The 17,794-nt window shown below is 40.9% G+C and overlaps 1 pseudogene; it reads left to right on the top strand.

The window, feature by feature from the left end:
• The first annotated feature begins 1,135 nt into the window (after positions 1–1,135).
• Positions 1,136–1,690, top strand: LOC126064349 (60S ribosomal protein L23a-like; annotated as a pseudogene).
• The last annotated feature ends 16,104 nt before the right edge of the window (positions 1,691–17,794 follow it).

Raw genomic sequence — 17,794 nt, 5'->3', positions numbered from 1 at the left:
ATATTCGGTTTGATCACCTTTCTTGTGAATAGGTATAAATATGGATCTCTTTCAGTCTGTTGGCCACATAGCTGTCTTCCAAATTTCTTGGCATAGACCAGTGAGCACTTCCAGCACTGCATCCATTTGTTGAAACATCTCAGTTGGTATTCAGTCAGTTCCTGAATCCTTGTTTTTCACCAATGACTTCAGTGCAGGTTGGTCTTCTTCCTTCAGTACCATCAGTGCCTGGTCATAGGCTATCTCCTGAAAGGGTTGAAAGTTGGCCAATTCTTTTTGTATATTGACTCTTTGTAGTCCTTCTATCTTCTTTTGAAGTCTTAGTACATACAGTTTTAAGAAGTGCCCAGCTGCCTTTCAGAATATGTTTATCATGTAACTGATGATAATTAAAATTTCCCACAGCTTGAATCTTTAGTTAGGGTTTGTCCAGTAGTCAATAAGCAAATATACTTGGGTCAGGGGAATGGTATGGATTTCAGCCTTGTCTGTTGCTCTTGTTAGAATTTAGTCATGGGGAAAGAGGAGGGGATAACTGGAGGAGATAATGTGCTCTTATGTATGACAGGTTTCCATTTTGAGATATGTATGAAGACTGATTTATTTTTAACCAATAAATCAAAACTTACACATCCAAACAAATTTTGTGTCTGTAAATTGTAAAAATCTAGAATATTGTGTAGTAACTTTAATAATATTACCGTTGCTTAGAAATAAAATTTTTTCAACTCAAAGCCTTTTGGCATCCTCAAGGTTGGCACATTCCAATGGAGAATGGGATATTTGGTGATAACCCAAAGTTGTCTTCAAAGTCCAGTGAATAGGTGGGGTGTGAAGATATCTAGTACCCTTTTGGATAAAGATAAACTACCTCACATCTACAAACAGACATGTACCCTAAAGTGTGGCTCTAATAAAATATTGAGTTTTTTTGTGTTTGTGTATATGAGATATCATTGAATCCAAGTCATCGTATACTGTAAGAAACCTACTATTTCGTTTCACTACAAAAAGCAATCTGCCAATTGTGACACATTTCTTCTCTAGAATTTTTCTTATATTTACAAAGATACTTTGTCATTATTTAGACAAGTTTTTTGTCATAGATCACTCTGTTCCTTAAAAAAAGGAAATTAGCCTTTTTACGAAGATGGTGCCGAAAGCTAAGAAGGAAGCCCCGACCCCTCCAAAAACTGAAGCCAAAGCAAAGGTGTTGAAGGCGAAGAAGGCAGTGCTGAAAGGCGTCCATAGCCACAAAAAAAAGAAGATCCGTACTTCACCCACCTTCCGGTGGCCCAAGACACTGAGGCTGTGAAGGCAGCCCAAATATCCTCGGAAGAGCGCCCCCAGGAAAAACAAGCTGGACCACTATGCCATCATCAAGTTCCCCTGACCACTGAGGCAGCCGTGAAGAAGATGGAAGATAACAACACACTTGTGTTCATTGTGGATGTCAAGGCCAACAAGCACCAGATCAAACAGACCAAAGAAACTCTATGACATTGATGTGGCCAAGGTCAACACCTTGATCAGACCCGATGGAGAGAAGAAGGCATATGTTCGACTGGCTCCTGACTATGATGCTTTGGATGTTGCCAACAAAATTGGGATCATATAAACTGAGTCCAGCTGGCTAATTCTAAATATAAATTTTTTCACCACAAAAAAAAAAAAAAGGAAATTAAGTAAAATTGAGATTGTCCTGAAACATCTATTTTACTCTGACTCTTCTGAGCCAATTTTTGTCTCAGTCATTAATGTCTAACACAATAATGCCCCCTGTGGCATGAAAGGCACTGGTAAAGAAGGATTCTAACCCAGAGTGCTCCATCATCTTCTCTGTCATTTTCCCCAAGTCCCTCACATCTGCTGTGCATGTTTTGACACTGTTGGTCATTCCTCTGATGATGAATGTTTGCTTCACTAGTATCACATTTACTCCTGCCTGCTCTGTTTACACCTTTCTGTGTGCCCAATAACATTCTGTTTTAACGCTAATGCCCTAGTTCTAAAGATGTTTTAAATAGCAATTAAACTCAATACATGTAATATGGACAATGCACACGACTTGACTGATGCGATGACAGGATGAAGAGTTGTGATTAGGTTTGCATGTGCACGGCAATGTCAACCACTGACAGTGCTTGTGAGATACCACCGACTCAAGGAAGCCTGATTTCAGAGATGTTAAGATATGAAAAACAGGTGCCTCTTGGAATTGCTGGAATTTATTACCTTTGTATAAGATTGAATATACAGTGGACTGCCAGAAGAATGAACCAATCAGTTTTGGAGGAAGCACACCCAGAGTGCTCCTTAGAAGTGAGTATGGTGAGACTTGGACTCACTTACTTTGGACACATCATCAGAAAGACTAATTGCTAGAAAAGGACATCGTGCTTGGTAAAGTAGAGGGTCAATGAAAATCAGGGAAACTTTACACGAGATGGACTAACACAGTAGCTGAAACAATGGGTTCCAGTATACCAATAATTGTGAGGGTGGCACAGAACTGGGCAATGTTTTGTTCTGTTATACGTAAAGTTGTCATGAGTAGGAGCTACCTGATGACAACTAACCACAACAATAACATAGTACATTTTAAATTTCAGTGTAGCATCTCTGGAAGCTGCCTACTGTAGCTATTATCGCTTCCCATATTATGAATAAATTAAGGCTTAGAAAGCTAAGTGACTTGCTCAAGGTCAGACATGTTCAAGGACATTGTCCTTTGGCCCAGAATCAGTAGGGCAATCACTCTGATTTTTTCTTTTTGTGATGATGGGGTGCATTACAGCTCACTCTTCATAATAGTTTTTGAGAAAAAGAAACAAGTGTATACATATTTAATACAGGAAGACAAATACCCTTCCTGTTGATGTTGATGTTGATTCCTGCATGGTTAACGAGAACCAACGGCAAAGCATTTAGGCACTAAAAGTTCATTGAAACAGGAAAGAGTGTTTTTATATTTAGGTTAGCATTTTCAAATGATAGTTGATTTTTTAGACAACTGAAGACAATTCTGTTTCCTTCCTTTGCTCTCTCCCATTTGCTCATTTATCCTCAGAGGTTATCCCCAGTAGAATTGAATCAGATTTTTTTTTAAGGTATTTAAAACACTTTCATTTAAAAACCTAATTTGTGGGGACTTTATTGATTTAATTAGCCCACGGTCATTTGTTGGATGACTAAAGTCTCTGTTCTGTTCTGGAAGTAGAGAAGTGGGAGTTGTGGAAGTAGAGTTTATTAGCTTAGCTCTTGAGAACAGTTCAGCTAAGGACTGCTGGTGACGTCTGCCCTGCTTTTGTCTACGTATTTAACTACCGTGGGCCTCAACTAGGAGCCTTGGTGGTGCAGTGGTTAAGTGCTCAACTGCTAACCAAAAGGTTGGCAGTTCAAATCCACTAGATGCTCTGCAGGAAAAAGATGTGGCAGTCTGCTTCTGTAAGGATTATAGCCTTGGAAACCGTATAGCGAAGTTCTACTCTGTCCTATAGGATCACTATGAATTGGAATTGACTTGATGGCAGTGGATTTTTGGTGTTTTGGACCTCAATTTTCCTGACTCCTATAGAGTGTAAATAAATTATTGGTAAGAACTGAAATACACGATGTTTAAAAGAGATAGCATCATAGGATACTATTTAGCCAGTGAGTCGATCATTTTGGGCTTCCATAACTAAAATGGAGAGGTTGTAAAGATATGACTTTCACTGAAGGTGCTTCTGATATTCATTTTCTTATTCCTGTTCAAGCAGTTATAGATCTGTACTGTGTATCTGGCACAATGGCAAGGACTGGAGAGATAAGGCCCTGCACTTGGAACACCTTCCATAATGGCAGAGGCACACATAACAGCAGATGGTTTTAGTTCAAGGTGTTCCATTATCTAGTAGATGAAAGTAGAGAGTGGAGTGGGTACCCAGAGGAGGGCCTACCCCAGTGTGGCTAAGTAACTACACACCAAACTGAGGAATTCTCTTGGCACCAGGTGACTGGGAAGAGCTTCTGAAGGGAAGGACTTTTGGAGATTGGAGATAGGTCTTTCCTCAAGGCCCAAACCAAGTTTCCCTTCCCTCATGAATTTTTCCTTGACATGCCAGTCTTCAGTATACTTTTCACTTTTCCAAGTTATTAATCTTAAAATTTGGTTCACATATTTTTTCATGGTTTCTGGAGATTTAGTGGTTAAGTTCTACGGCTGCTAACCAAAAAGTCAGCAGTTAGAATCCACCATTTGCTCCTTGGAAACTCTATGGGGCAGTTCTACTCTGTCCTATAGAGTTGCTATGAGTTGGAATCGACTTGACAGCATGGGTTGTCATCTGAAGTTATTAAAGACACTTGTAGAGAAATATTTTCCATATATGAAGCACTGTGAGTATTGGAGGAGGAAAGGGGCAGTTAGTTATAAAAGAATCTCTCATGGAGTCAGATGTGTCCAGGAGGCCTAGGATTGTACAAGGAATGTGCTCACTTCCTCAAGATTGAAGGCACTTTTTGCAGTTTTATTCCAATGAACTTCTTTTTACACTCTTATGATTAGGTGGACAGGAAGACAATTTCTAGCTTTGGTAATGTTATTCCAGGTAGTTGAGCAGCTACAAATTAAGGTGATAAATATCTTGTCACCTTGGTGAGGTTCTCCATAGAGTGACTATGTCTCTCTGATTCATTCATTTATTCAAATGTTTATTAAGCACTTAATAAAAATCAAGACTAAAACTATTTTTTGTATTCCCTTAATTCTCTGTCACTGAGAGTGTAATCTCTTTCAACTTTATTTATTTTTTGAATATTGTTTCTGTGATACTGCTTTTGTTGGATCTCATCTAACTTCTCTGCCTATTTCTTCTCAAGATTCTTCATCCTATGCCTTTCCCTTAATACAAATATCTCTAGTCAGTTTCTCTTCTTACTGATCCTCTCTTTTCCTGCATGATTGTCTCCTTTTTCACGGCTTCAACAAATTATCTATGTGTTGATGACATACACACGTGCATGCACACACACACACATCCACCTATACACATATACCCAAAACAAAACAAAACAAATTCATTGCTGTCAAGAGTTGATTCCAAGTCATGGCAACCCTGTGTATTATAGAGTAGAACTGTGCTCCATAGAGTCTTCTTGGCTATAATCTTTATGGAAGTAGATCTCAGGCCTTTCTTCCAAGGTGCCACTGGGTGGGTTAGTATTCAGCACAAACCATTTGCACCACCCAAGGACCACACACACACACACACACACACACACACACACACACACACACTGAGAGAGAGAGAGTACGAGAGGGAGAAAGAGAAATATTAGTCTATTTCTAAACCTTAGTGTATCTCTAAAGTCTATATTTTTATCTCTAAGTGTGCATGTCGAATGCTTCAGAAATTCACTTGTTCAGAGCTGAGCCCATCATCTTCCCCCGCAAACCTGTACCTCCTCCTATGTCCTTTTCTCAGGAGGTGGCATCATCAGACACGCAGTTGGCCAAGTCAGAAACCTGCCTTAGCCATTTTGCCTACTTGTGTATTCAGTGCATCTTCTGTAGTAGATGTGTTCTGGTGGACGTTAACACATTATACAAAATCTTTACTCTGTGTGCCCACTCCCATATGTCAATCTGCATGGCTCCTTGTTTCTAATCTTTAAGCCCTTTTTCTGCTAGGTCTCTGACCATCTGGACAGGCCATTGGCCATTGTCCAGGAATCTTTGTACATTGTTATTTTGGTCACTTCTCCTTCCACACAAAGCAGATGACAGGTGCACTGCTCACAGCACTTTACCCATTGGAAAGACTTTTCTCGTCCACTGCTTTTTAAGGACACCATGAATGTGGCTGTAATGCAGCTGCTGTCCATATTAGGTTTGCATCTACATACTGCTATGGCCTAACTCTAAACCAGGCTTGGGCTTTTTCCTCTTCCTCTGATATGGTCATAGATGCCCACTGAGGGAGGGGCTACTGCAACCATAGTGGGTAAAATGAGGGCCATGCAGCATCCTCATGCCTCTGGTCCTGCTCAAGTCCAATCTTAGAGGTACCACCATTTCTATCCTATCATGGGCTACTGCAGTGTTTGTATGACTTTATGACTTGGAGGGTCAATAGAACCTTGACCATGATGGGCAGTTCTAGATGCAAAGTCACTTGGTACCCTACAGTCAAGTGTTCAGTCTCCTCAAAGCCCAATAACAACACACCAGGAGCTCTTTCTCATAAAGCAAACAATTTCTTCCTGCAGGTGATAGGGCATTATTTCAGAACCCTAGAGGTCTCTATTTTGAGTCTCCCACTGGGATTTGTCAAAAATGCCCGCTCATCTTTCTTCACCACTGATAACCTCCAATACCATAGGACCTGGTGGAACATAGGACCCAAGTAGCAGGACTGCTTATATGACCACCTGGACTTGATGCAGAGTCCTTTATGGCTGCAGGCCCCACTCTCAGTTGGCAGTCTTCCATGTCTTTAAATATATGGGCTATAGCAATATTTCTAGTAGTGGAAGGTGTTGCTCCCAGAACCCAAATAAGCCTGCCAGGAAGGAAGGAATTATGCTTCCTTCTTTGTGGTGGGTGACTTAAGATACAGCAAATAGCCTTTTACTTTTGAAGGGGATATCCTGGCACAACCTTGACCACTGGACCCCTAGAAACCTAATGGGCGTGGCAGACCCTCAGCATATTTTAACAACAAACCGGGGTATATCTGGCAGTTAATTTTCCAGATAAGTGAAGCTCATCTTTTGAATGGCTGAAACTTTTTATATAGACCTATTTTAAAAAATAAAAATGTGCTTTAGTCTGGCAAAAATTAATTTTGAGCCTGGGAAAGATAGTAGAATGGATTACCAAAAGGGTTGTTTGTGAACTCTTAGAAAAGAAAGTGTTGGTTATTAAGAGTCAGCACAGGATGACTAAGAAAAAGTTCTTACTAAGTAGTCTGGAGAAATACAGAAAATGTAGAGTGTATCTAGACTTTAGCAAGGCAGGCAATGAATTCTCTCGTTATCGTTTTTGAAATGAGATCAAGAAATATAGTTGGATCTCGTATAGCAAGACAAAGTCCAGACTCCACTGGCCAGATGGACAGAGGTGACTGTTTTCCCTGCCTCGCCAGGATGGAGTTGAGCCTCCTGAGGATGGCCTCACTGATCTCAGTTTAAAGAGGAGGGAGAAGACTGGGGGTAAATGCTGGCCTTCTCATAAATCTCTGGCTAAAGTAGCCAGAGCTAGTTCAGTGATAAATGGTGGCCTGTGACCCCTAGAGGCAAGGAAGATCCCATGGTCCTCTCTCCCCCAGAAAAGATAGTTAGAACAGAAACACAAAGAAGTGGTTTTGTTCGAAAAATCAGGTATGAACATGAAATGCTTCAAAGGGCTGTCTCAAAGCTTCCAATTTGCTTGAAGACATCAAGTAGGTGGTCACTTGAGGATGACTTAAGGACACTCTTCTGGGGGTAGGAATATAGGACCTGAACTTCTTCCTGGGGAAATAGCATAGCAGAGTGTATGGCAAAAGCAACGAAATGTGTCTCTGTCCTCAAGAAGCTCACCATCAGTATTAGCTTTTTATTCCTCTGCAATGAATTATCACAATCTTTGTGGCTTAAGGAGCCCTAATGGTGCAGTTAAGGGCTCAGCTGCTAACCAAAAAGCATTTTGAATCCACCAGCCACTCCTTGGAAACCTATGGAAGCAGTTCTACTCTGTCCCACTGAGTCAGAATAGACTCAATGGCAACAGGTTTGACTTTTGAGTAGTGACTTGAAACAGCACAAATTTATTCTCTGACAACTTTGGCGGTCGGAAGTTCTAAAACCAAGATGTCCACGGGGCTAGATCCTTCTGGAGGCTGTAGGAAAAATCTGTTTCCTTGCCTTTCCCGGTTTTAGAGGCTGCCTACATCCCTTGCCTCTTGACCCCTTCCTCCACTTTCAAATGCAGCAGTGTTGTATCTCAAGATAGTATCTTAAAACTGCTCTTCCTGACTCTGACCCTTCTGTCTCCTCTGATCCTTGCAGTTACATCCGGCATACTCAGATGATGCAGGGTGATCTCCCCATCTCAAGGTCCTTAACTTAATCCCATCTGCAAAGTCCCTTTTGCCACGTGAAGTAACATACTCACAGGCTCTGGGGATCAGGACCTGGCTTTCTTTGGGGCCGTGATTCTGATTCCCACACCACGCGCATCAGAGTGGAGAACTCCCTAAGAGCAGCAATGCAGTGCCCACCATAGTGCCTTACCCACAAAGGACCCTGCACTAAATCTGTTGCTCTCAATTTTCTCTCGGAAGAGGGAAATATGACAGGAACATGTTGAAATTCTGGCCTAGAAAACTGGGAGCTCTGGGCACCAACCTTGACTGAGGCTCCAGGAGCCAGAGCAGAGTGTGGGCCAGGTGGCCTGGCTCCAGGCTGTGACGCTCAGTGCTGAGGGATCTCACTAAACACTGAGAGCCGGCATGCAGTAGGAGTTGAGAGTCTGAATGAAGCGATAATGGAGGGTGTTAGGGGGAAAACCCAAGAACAGGCACAAGGCAAGGGGGCAGCAGGTAAGGCATCCGTGAAGGTGGGTGGCCAGAGAACGGACAGGGTCTGGAGAGATTACTAATAGTAGTAGTAATAACTCCTTATATAAACAATCATCACATGCCTGCACTGAGTTAACTGCCGTACGTGATCATATTTAACTCTCACAATAACTTTATGAGGCAGGTACTCTTACTATCCTCATCATGCAAATGAGGAAACCGAGGCAGATAGCAATGAATTTGCCAGTGATAAAGAGCCAGCAAGTGGCAGAGCCAGGATGTGAACTGAGGTCAGTCTGACTCCAGAGTCCATGAACTCAACCCAATCTAATATGTCTCTATCATATTTCTGATGTCCTGAATCTTTGCATGAGGAATTTGCAGCTTTGCCCACAGGCTGGGCCTCAAAAGAGCAATCTTAGGGGACTGCACCCAAGATCCTGGTTTTATTCTCACTGCCAAAGAGAGAAATTGATAGCAGATATCTTGCTTTGACTTTGGAGTTTTCTTACCCATGAAACCAAATATTCACTTTAAAGAAATCCCTGACCAAAATTAATGCACCAGCAGCTTTTCTTTCACTGGAAGCCGCAAATCCTTTCTTTCCTGTTCGAAGCCACACTTACTAAATTTGAATCCCAAAAGCTATGGCTGGGTGGAGGGACAGAGGCTATCTTGTGAACTGATATCCCTTCCTTTTATTAAAGGGGGAGGGCAGGGTTCAATCAATCATATTAAGATTAGCCAATGGTTGATCTATATTTCTTCTTCCTCATTGTACCTAGCTTCTTGGGGCCATTTACTTTTCCTGGAATCAAAATGGTCTCCCTATGTTGTTGTTGTTGTTAGGTGCCGTCGAGTCGGTTCCGACTCATAGCGACCCTATGCACAACAGAACGAAATGCTGCCCGATCCTGCGCCGATCCTGCGCCATCCTTACAATCATTGTTATGCTTGAGCTCATTGTTGCAGCCACTGTGTCAACCCACCTCCTTGAGGGTCTTCCTCTTTTCCACTGACCCTGTACTCTACCAAGTATGATGTCCTTCTCCAGGGACAGATCCCTCCTGACAACATGTCCAAATTATGTAAGACACGGTCTCACCATCCTTGCTTCTAAGCAGCATTCTGACTGCACTTCGTCCAAGACAGATTTGTTCGTTCTTTTGGCAGTCCATGGTATATTCAATATTCTTCGCCAACACCACAATTCAAAGGTGTCAACTCTTCTTTGGTCTTCCTTATTCATTGTCAGGCTTTCACATGCATATGATGTGATTGAAAATATCATGGCTTGGGTCAGGCGCACCTTAGTCTTCAGGGTGACATCTTTGCTCTTCAACACTTTAAAGAGGTCCTTTGCAGCAGATTTACCCAATGAAATGTGTCTTTTGATTTCTTGACTGCTGCTTCCATGGCTGTTGATTGTGGATCCAAGTAAAATGAAATCCTTGACAACTTCAGTCTTTTCTCCATTTATCATGATGTTGCTCATTGGTCCAGTTGTGAGGATTTTTGTTTTCTTTATGTTGAGGTGTAATCCATAGTGAAGGCTGTGGTCTTTGATCTTCATTAGTAAGTCCTTCAAGTCCTCTTCACTTTGAGCAAGGAAGGTTGTGTCATCTGCATAACGCAGGTTGTTAAAGAGTCTTCCTCCAATCCCGATCCCCCATTCTTCTTCCTATAGTCCAGCTTCTCGTATTATTTGTTCAGCATATAGATTAAATAGGTATGGTGATGACGCACACCTTTCCTGACTTTAAACCAATCAGTATCCCCTTGTTCTGTCTGAACAACTGCCTCTTGATTTATGTAAAGGTTTCTCATGAGCACAATTAAGTGTTCTGGAATTCCCATTCTCCGCAGTGTTATCCATAGTTTGTTATGATCCACACACTCAAATGCCTTTGTGTAGTCAATAAAACACAGGTAAACATCCTTCTGGTATTCTCTGCTTTCAGCCAGGATCCATCTGACATCAGCAATGATATCCCTGGTTCCACGTCCTCTTCTGAAACCAGCCTGGATTTCTGGCAGTTCCCTGTTGATACACTGCTGTAGCCGTTTTTGAATGATCTTCAGGAAAATTTTGCTTGCCTGTGATATTAACGATATTGTTCTATAATTTCCACATTCGGTTGGATCACCTTTCTTGGGAATAGGCATAAATATGGATCTCTTCCAGTCAGTTGGCCAGGAAGCTGTCTTCCATATTTCTTGGCATAGATGAGTGAGCACCTCCAGCACTGCATCTGTTTGTTGAAACATCTCAATTGATACTCCATCAATTCCTGCAGCCTTGTTTTTCACCAATGCCTCCAGAGCAGCTTGGACTTCTTCCTTCAGTACCATCGGTTTCTGATCATATGCCACCTCTTGAAATGATTGAATATCGACTAATTCTTTTTGGTATAATGACTCTGTGTATTCCTTCCATCTTCTTTTGATGCTTCCTGTATCATTTAATATTTTCCCCATGGAATCCTTCACTATTGCAACTCGAGACTTGAATTTTTTTTCAGTTCTTTCAGCTTGAGAAACACCGAGCATGTTCTTCCCTTTTGGTTTTCCATCTCCAGCTCTTTGCACATGTCATTATGATACTTTACTTTGTCTTCTCGAGAGGCCCTTTGAAATCTTCTGTTCAGTTCTTTTACTTCATCAATTCGTCCTTTTGCTTTAGCTGCTTGACGCTCAAGAGCAAGTTTCAGAGTCTCCTCTGACATCCATCTTGGTCTTTTCTTTCTTTCCTGTCTTTTCAGTGACCTCTTGCTTTCTTCATGGATGATATCCTTGATGTCATTCCACAACTTGTCTGGTCTGCGGTCACTAGTGTTCAATGCATCAAATCTATTCTTCAGATGGTCTCTAAACTCAGGTGGGATATACTCAAGGTCATATTTTGACTCTCATGGACTTGCTCTGATTTTCTTCAGTTTCAGTTTGAAGTTGCATATTAGCAATTGATGATCTGTTCCACAGTCGGCCCCTGGCCTTGTTCTGCCTGATGATATTGAGCTTTTCCATCGTCCCTTTCCACAGATGTAGTCAATTTGATTTCTGTGTGTTCCATCTGGCGAGGTCCGTGTGTATACAAAAAAAAAAAAAATTTTTTTTTTTAATAGTCACCGTTTATGTTAGTGAAAGAAGGTATTTGCAATGAAGAAGTCACTGGTCTTGCAATATTCTATCATTCAATCTCCAGCATTGTTTCTATCCCCAAGGCCATATTTTCCAATTACTGATCCTTCTTCTTTGTTTCCAACTTTTGCATTCCAATCACCAGTAATTATCAATGTATCTTGATTGCATGTTTGATCAATTTCAGACTACAGCAGCTGATACAATTCTTCTATTTCTTCATTTTTGGTCCTAGTGGTTGGTGCGTAAATTTGAATAATAGTCGTATTAACTGGTCTTCCTTTTAGGCGTGTGGATATTATCCTATCACTGACAGCCTTGCACTTCAGGATAGATCTTGAAACGTTTTTTTGACGATGAATGCAACACCATTCCTCGTCAAGTTGTCATTCCCAGCATAGTAGACTATATGATTGTCTGATTCAAAATGGCCAATACCAGTTCATTTCAGCTCACTAATGCCTAGGCTATCGATGTTTATGTGTTCCGTTTCATTTTTGACGGTTTCCAATTTTCCTAGATTCATACTTCGTGCATTCCAGCTTCTGATAATTAATGGATGTTTGCAGCTGTTTCTTCTCATTTTGAGTCGTGCCACATCAGCAAATGAAGGTCCCGAAAGCTTTACTCCATCCACGTCGTTAAGGTCAACTCTACTTTGAGGAGGCATCTCTTCCCCAGTCAACTTTTGAGTGCCTTCCAATGTGGGGGGCTCATCTTCCAGCACTATGTCAGACAATGTTCCGCTGCTATTCATAAGGTTTTCACTGGCTAATGGTTTTCAGAAGTGGACTGCTGGGTCCTTCTTCCTAGTCTGCCTTAGTCTGGAAGCTCAGCTGAAACCTGTCCTCTATGGGTGACCCTGCTGGTATCTGAATACCGGTGGCATAGCTTCCAGCATCACAGCAACTCACAAGCCCCCATAGTACAACAAACTGACAGACATGTGGCGGGAAGGGGGGGTCTCCCCATATGCATATGGAAACCCTGGTGGCGTAGTGGTTAAGTGTTATGGCTGCTTCTAACCAACAGGTCAGCAGTTCAATCCACCAGATGCTCCTTGGAAGCTCTACAGGGCAGTTCTACTCTGTCCTATAGGGTTGCTATGAGTCGGAATTGACTTGACAGCAATGGGTTTGTTTTTTTTTTTATATATATGCATATAGAATAACTGCTCAGAATAAACCTTATGTTCAAATTTTGTTGACTTTTGATTATTTTTAACAAAACTAAGTTCTAAACAACTGAGCTGAATAGACTAAGACTGTTGAGAATAATTAGGCTTGCATTATAACAAACAATTCTTTTATTATTGTTGTTATTTTCCAACAACACAATATTTCTGCTAGTACTAGCTGCAGCTCTGGTAAATCAAAGGCTTCTAAATTAAGTCCAGCCAAGCTGGCTGTTATGCATCCCACTGGAGCTGCCCCTTGCGTTTTGGCAAGAGCACCCAACTGGAGTGAGCCCTGTATTAGCATTTTAATTGCTGGCCAATTGTTTTCCTGTTGTACCACAGCCCATAAAGTTATAGCAAGCAAGTTTCAATTAGTTCTTATCCTGTGATTTACTGGGCCTATAAGGAACATCTCCCTGTGGCACTTGGAAAGTAATACCCTTAATGTACTAAAAGTGATTCAGAACATTAAAGAAAAAGAATTACCTTTACCAAGGTGTGGGTATCCAGTGTCTCAAAGAAAATTCCTGTTTGAATGATAGTAAATTTTCTTGGGTGGGTTCTTATGGAAAAAAACACAACACGAAACAAACAAAAAGGCACGCCTCCTCTAAATTCCAGGCTGGATATTAATTCCTTCAGGCAAAACGGAGATATCACTAATTTTTTTTTTTTCCCCCTTGGGCAGCTTTTTTAGTTCATCAAAACGGCATTTGTTAAGCTCAGCAAAATAATACACTGGGTTTCTAGTTACTCTGGTTATTAGATTTAAGGACTGGAAATTTGGCACCTTTTGGAAACATTTGAATAGTTTGTTAAAACACAGGTTCCTGGGCTTCATCTGCATAGATAGAGGCTGAATCAGTAGGTCTGGAGTCACTGGTGGTGCTGAGGTTAAACGCAATGTGTTGCTAACCAGAAGGTCAGTGGTTTGAACCTACTAGCTGCTCAGTGGAAGAAAGATGTGTCAGTCTGCTTCTGTAAAGATTTATAGTCTCAGAAACCCTACAGGGTTACTATGAGTCGGAATCAACGGCAGTGGGTCTGGATTTTTTTTTTTTTTTTTGGAGTGGGGTCTGAGTTTCTGCATTTCTTTTCTTTTTTGATTTTATTTATTTTGTTGTTGTAGCTGAGAATATACACAGCAAAACGTACACCAATTCATGTTTCTACATGTACAATTCAGTGACATTGATTATATTCTTTGAGTTGTGCAATCATTTCCACCCTCTTTTCTGAGTTGTTCCTCCTCTATTAACATAAACTCATAGCCCCTAAGGTTCCTATCCAATCTTCTCAGTTGCAGTTGTCAATTTCACCCCATAAAGGTAGTTCTTAAAGGAGCATAATGCTCAAGGTAGGCCTTTTTTACTAGCAAAGCTAAACTATTGTTTGGTTTTAAGAAGGCTTCAGGTGATATTTTTGGTTTAAGGTTTAAAGTTTATCTCAGAGCAATAGTTTCAGGGTTTATCCAACCTCTGTGGCTCTGGAAATTCTGGATTCCATGAGAATCTGAAACTTTATTCTGCATTTTACCCTTTTGGATCAGGATTCCTCTATATAATCCTTAATCAAAATGTTCAGTAATGGTAGCCAGGCACCATTCTATTCGCTCGGTCTCATGGCAAAAGTGGCAGTTCATGGAGCCAATTAGCCATACATTCCATATCCTCCTCATATTCCTGACTCTCCTTCTTCCTCTGTTGCTCCAGACGAATAGGGATCAACTATTGTGCTTGTGTAGTCACTGCACAATGAACTAGGAAGTAGAACAGAAGCACCAAACATGTTACCAAGTCAATTAACTAAGATGTCCTGTGAAAGTATGACCCTAAACCTCCAAAACAAGGAACCAAATCCCCTCAGCAGCTACTCTTTTTTTGTTGTTGTTGTCATTGATGTAAATATATCTGTTATGGATTGAACTCTGTCCCCCCAAAATATGTGTTGTAAATTGTAACCTTTGTGCCTCTGGTTATAATCTCATTTAGGAATGGGTTGTATTTCTTGTGTTAATCAGACAGGATTAGTGTAGAGTGTGTTTTAAGTTAATCTCTTTTAAGATATAAAGGAGACTGAACAAACAAGTGAAAGAAGTAGAAATGGGGGAAGAGAAATGCCTAGCCACATGAAGATCACCCAGGAGCAGAAGCTCAAGGGAACAAGGTCCTTCTTCCAGAGCTGACAGATAGAGAAAGACTTCCTCTGGAGCTGGCACCCTAAATTTGGACTTCTAGCTTCCTAAACTGTGAGTAAACAAATTTCTGTTTGTTAAAGCCACCTATAGCAACACTAGATAACTCAACTTTTGCCAACTCAACTTTTAACAGGTTTATAACTTACTGACAACAATCATAATATCTGGCTGTGCAACCCTACCTTAATCAATGTGATTTTTCCATCACTGTTAACCTCCCCCCTTTCCCCCTCTTGTCTGCTCCTGGTAACCAGTAATAATCTTTGGTCTCTGTACATTTGCCTTTTCTTTTCTTTTTATGTAAGTGAGGTTGTATGATATTTGTCCTTTTGTGTTTGGCTTATTTAACTCAGGATAATGTCTTCATGCTCTTTCCATACTGTATCATGTATCAAGACTTCTTTTCCCCTACTGGCTGAGTAATATTCCATTGTATTATGTACCACATTTTGTTTATCCATTCATCTGTTGATGGGCATTTAAGTTGTTTCCACCTTTTGGCTATTGTGAATAGTGCTGCTGTGAGCACTGGTGTGCAAGTCTCTGTATGAGTCTCTGTTTTCAAGTCTTTTCAGTATATACCTAGGAGTGGAATTGCTGGGTCATATATGGTAGTTCTGGAAACCATGGTGGTATAGTTGTTAAGTGCTATAGCTGCTAACAAAAAAGTCAGCAGTTCAATTCCAGCAGGCATTCCTTGGAAACAGTCTGGGGCAGACCTACTCTGTCCTATAGGGTTGCTATGAGTCCAGATCAACTCTATGGCAAAGGGTTTGGCTTTGGTATGGTAGTTCTGGGAGCCTGGTGGTGCAGTGGTTCAGCATTTGGCTGCTAACTGAAAGGTTAGAAGTTTGAATCCACCAACCACTCCTTTCCATTCTGACTTATAGAGACCCTATAATACAGAGTAGAACTGCCCCATAGGGTTTCCAAGGGGAGACTGGTAGATTCAAACTGGTGACCTTTTGGTTAACAGCTGTAGCACTTAACCACTACACCCCATATGTCTGTCACTTTGTTATACTGTGGGTCTTGCCTGTTGCTGTGATGCTGGAAGCTATGCCACCAGTATTCAGATACCAGCAGGGCCACCCATGGAGAACAGATTTCAGCTGAGCTTCCAGACTAAGACAGGCTAGGAAGAAGGACCCAGTAGTCTACTTTGAAAAGAATTAGCCAGTGAAAATCTTGTGAATAGCAGTGGAACATTGTGCTGGAAGATGAGCCCCCCACGTTGGAAGGCACTCAAAAGACAACTAGGGAAGAGCTGCCTCCTCAAAGTAGAGTCGACTTTAATGATGTAGATGGCGTCAAACTTTTGAGACCTTGATTTGCTGATGCGCCATGACTCCAAATGAAAGAAACAGCTGCAAACATCCATTAATAATCAGAACCTGGGATGTACAAAGTATGAATCTAGGAAAATTGGAAATTGTCAAAAATGAAATGGAATACATAAACGTCGATATACTAGGCATTAGTGAGCTGAAATGGACTGGTATTGGCCATTTTGAATCAGACAATCTTATAGTCTACTATGCCAGGAATGACAGCTTGAAGAGGAATGGTGTTGCATTTGTTGTCAAAAAGAACATTTCAAGATCTATCCTGAAGTACAATGCTGTCAGTGATAGGACAATATCCATAAGCCTACAAGGAAGACTAGTTAATATGACTAATAATCAAATTTATGCACCAACTACTAAGGCCAAAGATGAAGAAATTGAAGATTTTTATTAGCTTCTGCAGTCTGAAATTGATTGAACATGCAATCAGGACGCATTGATAATTACTGGTGATTGGAATGTGAAAGTTGGAAACAAAGAAGAAGGATCAGTAGTTAGAAAATATGGCCTTGGTGATAGAAACAGTGCTGGAGATCTCATAATAGAATTTTGGAAGACCAACAACTTCTTCATTGAAAATATCTTTTTTCACCAACATAAACGGTGACTATACACATGGACCTTGCCAGATGGAATACACAGGAATCAAATCGACTACATCTGTGGAAAAAAGACGACATAAAAGCTCAATATCATCAGTCAGAACAAGGCCACGGGCTGAGTGTAGAACACTGTCAATTGCTCATATTCAACTTCAAGTTGAAACTGAAGAAAATCAGAGCAAGTCCATGAGACCCAAAGTATGACCTTGAGTATATCCTACCTGAATTTAGAGCCTATCTCAAGAATAGATTTGACACTTTGAACGCTAATGACTAGAGACCAGATGAGTTGTGGAATGACATCAAGGACATTATATATGAAGAAAGCAAGAGGTCATTGAAAAGACAGGAAAGAAAGAAAAGACCAAGATGGATGTCAGAGGAGACTCTGAAACTCGCTCTCGAATATTGAACAGCTAAAGCAAAAGGACGAATTGATGAAGTGAAAGAACTGAACAGATTTCAGAGGGCCTCTCGAGAAGACAAAGTAAAGTATTATATTATAACCATTTGCAAAGAGCTGGAGATAAAAACCAAAAGGGAAGAACACGCTCAGCATTTCTCAAGCTGAAAGAACTGAAGAAAAAATTCAAGCCTTGAGTTGCAATAGTGAAGGATTTTTTGGGGAAAATATTGAACAATGTAGAAAGCATCAAAAGAAGATGGGAGGAATACACAGAGTCATTATACCAAAAAGAATTAGTCAACGTTCATTTCAAGAGGTAGCTTATGATCAGGAACTGACTGTACTGAAGGAAGAAGTCTAAGCTGCTCTGAAGGCGTTG

The sequence above is a fragment of the Elephas maximus genome, chromosome 20, assembly GCF_024166365.1.
Source record: "Elephas maximus indicus isolate mEleMax1 chromosome 20, mEleMax1 primary haplotype, whole genome shotgun sequence".
Taxonomy (NCBI): Eukaryota; Metazoa; Chordata; class Mammalia; order Proboscidea; family Elephantidae; genus Elephas; species Elephas maximus.
Note: the sequence above shows the minus strand (reverse complement) of the source record. Positions and strands in the feature narration are given on the sequence as shown.